Below are 4,052 nucleotides of genomic sequence, written 5' to 3'. Positions count from 1 at the left end.
TTCTCCTCAGTTTTCGCCTTGCAGATAACGAATAGTAAATACAGAAAAATATTCCGTTTAATAAGCATTAAAAAAATATATCTCAGTTTCTTTGTGAAAGTTAGTACATAAATGATCAGTAGCCCCTGAGAACCAAATGAATCATTACAGTTTGCGTAAAATCACGCATATTTTCTCCCCATAATAGCAGCGCTCTCGTGAACTATCTGTGAGAAGGTGGCGAGTCGCGTGCTGTAAACAAAATATTATTTCGTGCGTACTTCGGAATAGCCGATGTCCGTACGTGTGTTATCGTGGTATTGGGTTATTTCAGAGTCTCATGCTAGCCCACAATATTCAACAGAGTAAATAATATTGCAGTACTCAGTTTTTTTTGATTAATCACTGCGTATATAGAATTTAACAAAACTCCCAATCCCGAGTACCACGATACTGAGTTGATACTTCAGTTACGTTTATGATGTAGATAAGAACCAATGTTATCTACCCAGTGGCCTCAACTAGGCCTAAAATCGAAAGTAACAAAAACTTGTATTAGCCAGTGAAAAACGTCTGTTACAATTTTGTATTGTAGAACACTATCCATTATAGTCCTCTCCCCTGAATGCGCTTTCGTGAAGTGAACCATTGCTGAAACTTCTAAAAACATCACTTGATGATAGTTCCATTTTTGTATAAAAAATTCCTTGTACATTATTTGAAATAATGGTGTTTGGTGAAGTGCAGCATTATTGAAAACCTCTAAAAATGTCAGATGGGGGAAGTTCATTTTCTGATTCCACCATTCCTCGACTATTATTTGCAGTTGTAGATGCTGCCTCCATATCGCAGACAGCACACTTATCAACATCAGTGTTTTGTTTGGAATACAGTGACTTAATAGCGCAAAACTGTTGTCTGTCATAAGTAGCCCAACCGGTTTACATTTTATTCACTTTAAAGTATAGCAAAACAAAAACATGTTATTGATTTGGTTGTGGTGATGACAGCAAATTCAAATCTTTCTTCTCAAAAAGCTTGGAGGTTCGAAACAAAGAGAACTAGAACATCATGTTAGCATTTGCTCGTGACGCGCACATCAACACATATATGATTAGAATTTACAATGAAATGAACAACACCCTTAGCTGCTTACAGGCGTTGACATACGTCAACGGGGACAGATGAAAATGTGTGCCCCGACCGGGACTCGAACCCGGGATCTCCTGCTTCCATGGCAGACGCTCTATCCATCTGAGCCACCGAGGACTCAGACAATAGCGCGACTGCAGGGATTTATCTCTGGCACGCCTCCCGCGAAACCCACATTCTCGACGTATTGTCCCGCATTACATCCGTAGTGCCCCCGCCAATTATACTCATTACTCGCGGCGGTTGTCGATTCCCGTAAGAGTTCGGGCACTGTTTGTGCATTCACACAGAAGAAGAAGACGGTCAAGTGGCCGGTAAGTCGTAACTATATATTTACTAAGATGGTATCTGTTCTTTCGGACATGTCCGAAAGAACAGATACCATCTTAGTAAATACATGATTAGACACATATTGCTCGCAACAGCTATATCGAAAACAGAAAATCTACCACAATAAGCCAATAATATATTCTCAAACTGCTCATAGTATAATGTTTCTCCGGCTTATGCTCCTCGAGTTAGGTAAATGTATCGACATTGGCAGTGGCGTGATTATGTCCGACCCTATGCACTATTATGTGCAGACACTACGCAGTTTCCAACACAGTGAATTTATGCTTCCTTCGGTCCTAGGCACTGTAAGCTCTCTAATTCGCCTACTTCCATAAAAGAGGCGATGTCCAACAAGGAGTTGAGAAGTGTGACTGCATGAGCTAATATGGCAGGGACTGTGACTGGGCTAAATAACTGTAACTTTAGAAGTTCACTGATTGCCCTATTTAGAAGAAATGGGTAGGAATAGGAAAAACAGAGTAAGGGGAAGAGAAATAGCCTGAGGGAGGGGGGGAGGGGGGCTCGAAAGGATGGGTGTGGCTTAGGACGGGGGAGGCGCCCGGTTTGTTCCTGCATCTGGGCAACTTGACAGTCAAAGGTCAAAATTACTATTGCGCTCTTACTGCAGTTGGCCCGGTGAACACTTTTGGGTTCTTCAGCGTAGTCGATAAAGTAACCTACGAGTCACTACTGCAAAGCTAATGACAAAACATATCACGTCCTCGGTGCCTGCACTTGCTAGTTGCTCCGCTATACGAAATATTACTTAGAAAATATTTGAAAATATAATATTTCTTTTATAAGATCGTACACAAAACTTCCAAAATGATCGAAATGGCGGCCAAAATGTCACGTAACTATACAAAAAAGGTAAAAATTAAAATTCGAAACAGTGGCTGCAAAATGATCTCCAATACAGAATTAAGTGCTAGAAAACGTTCCCAAAGGTTAAACAAAGAAGTTGTTGGATCAAAATGATATTAATTTCTGGATTAACTGTTCCTGGACTGAAAGATGTATTTTCTAGCGGCGTAGTAATACGTTGAATCAGTGTGCCGCAGAAGATACTGATTCGCCTCAAAATGGAGAGCATTCCCTGGAGGTAATATACAACTTTTCAGAAAATTTTAATACATGTTTGTCAAATGGTATTACTAAATGTATATGTAAAAATAATGAGGGTTGATTTGAATTGAATATAGATTCTGACGTTTATTAAAAGCTAGGATACACCACAGATCACTCAGTTTTCACTATGAATATGAATATGTATAGATTTTCACGATAAACTGGTGTGTATTTATATTCGCAGAGAGAAATGAGTGATGAGTGACCTATTAGCAAATACAGTGGAAGCTGTTCAGTGAATACCAATTACAAAGCTGCCCATACGTCGCAAGCCACTATCCAGGATCATGCTATAGAGATAAACACGTACTTTCCATGTTCATCGTATGAAGATGAGCCTGAAAACGTTCGAAATGGAATAAAAGAAATGGAATAAAAGAAATGGAATAAAAGAATATTTTCAATAAGTGATTGATTGCTGTTTCCTGTACTTTTACTTAATATAGTCACGGGCTCTAAACCATCCGTAATGGACAAGCTTAGCCATAACGTAAGTGTACCAATGTAAGATAAGAAACCTCCAAATGACCAGTTGCGTACAGAGTAAAGAGGATCACAAGTTTCGACTTTACCGGTTTCTTTCAGAAGGGACAAAATACATTTCGTCAGTCATTTGTCTGAGAGTGTTTTAAAATAGCTGAACCTGATATCCTGGAAGAATCATCTGAAATGAAAATATCTTTATCTTTTTAGTTGTTCTTGTAGATATATATTTTGTTTATTATTTATATTTTGTCTGGGAAATACACCGTAAGACAAAAAAGGAGGACGGAAACTGGTAGATGTGATGTACATATACAGACAAACAGATGACTGCAATCTCAGAAAAATTGGGTGATTTGTTGAAGAGAAAGAGATTCGCAAATCGAGCAAGCCACCAACGCGTTGGTCCACCTCTGGCTCTTATCCAAGCTTGGCACTGACTGACTGAGTTGTTGCGTGTCCTCCTGAGGGATATCGTGACAAATTGTGTCCAATTGGCGCATTAGATCATCGAATTTTCTAGCTGGTTGCAGGCTGCCGAATTTTCTAGCTGGTTGGGTGCCGCTGTCTATAATGCTCCTCTTATTCTCATTTGGGGAGAGATCGGGCGACCTTTCTGGACAAGATAGGGTTTGGCATGCACGAAGACTAACCGTAGTAACTCTTACCATATGAGGGCGGGTATTATCTTTCTGTAATGGAAGCCCAGGATGGCTTACCATAATGGCAACAAAACGGCGCTTAGAATATCGTCGATGTACTGCTATGCTGTAAGGCTACCACGGATGACAACACAAAGGGGCCCTATTGCGATATGAAATGACATCCCAGACCATCACTCCTGGTTGTCAGGTCGTATGGCGAGCGACAATGAGGTTGGTGTCCCACCGGTACCTTGGGCGTCTTTAGACATCCCTTCGCTGGCTATCGTGACTCAGTTCGAAGCTGGACTCATCACTGAAGACAATTGTGATCCA

At 40.4% G+C, this 4,052-nt stretch overlaps 1 non-coding gene across 1 annotated transcript; it reads right to left on the bottom strand.

Moving 5' to 3' along the window:
* Nucleotides 1–1,174: 1,174 nt before the first annotated feature.
* Trnap-ugg (transfer RNA proline (anticodon UGG)) lies at nucleotides 1,175–1,248 on the bottom strand. Its single transcript has one exon. It is a non-coding gene; the product is annotated as a tRNA-Pro (tRNA).
* Nucleotides 1,249–4,052: the final 2,804 nt, after the last annotated feature.

The sequence above is a fragment of the Schistocerca serialis genome, chromosome 5 (genome assembly GCF_023864345.2).
Source record: "Schistocerca serialis cubense isolate TAMUIC-IGC-003099 chromosome 5, iqSchSeri2.2, whole genome shotgun sequence".
NCBI lineage: Eukaryota > Metazoa > Arthropoda > Insecta > Orthoptera > Acrididae > Schistocerca > Schistocerca serialis.
Note: the sequence above shows the minus strand (reverse complement) of the source record. Positions and strands in the feature narration are given on the sequence as shown.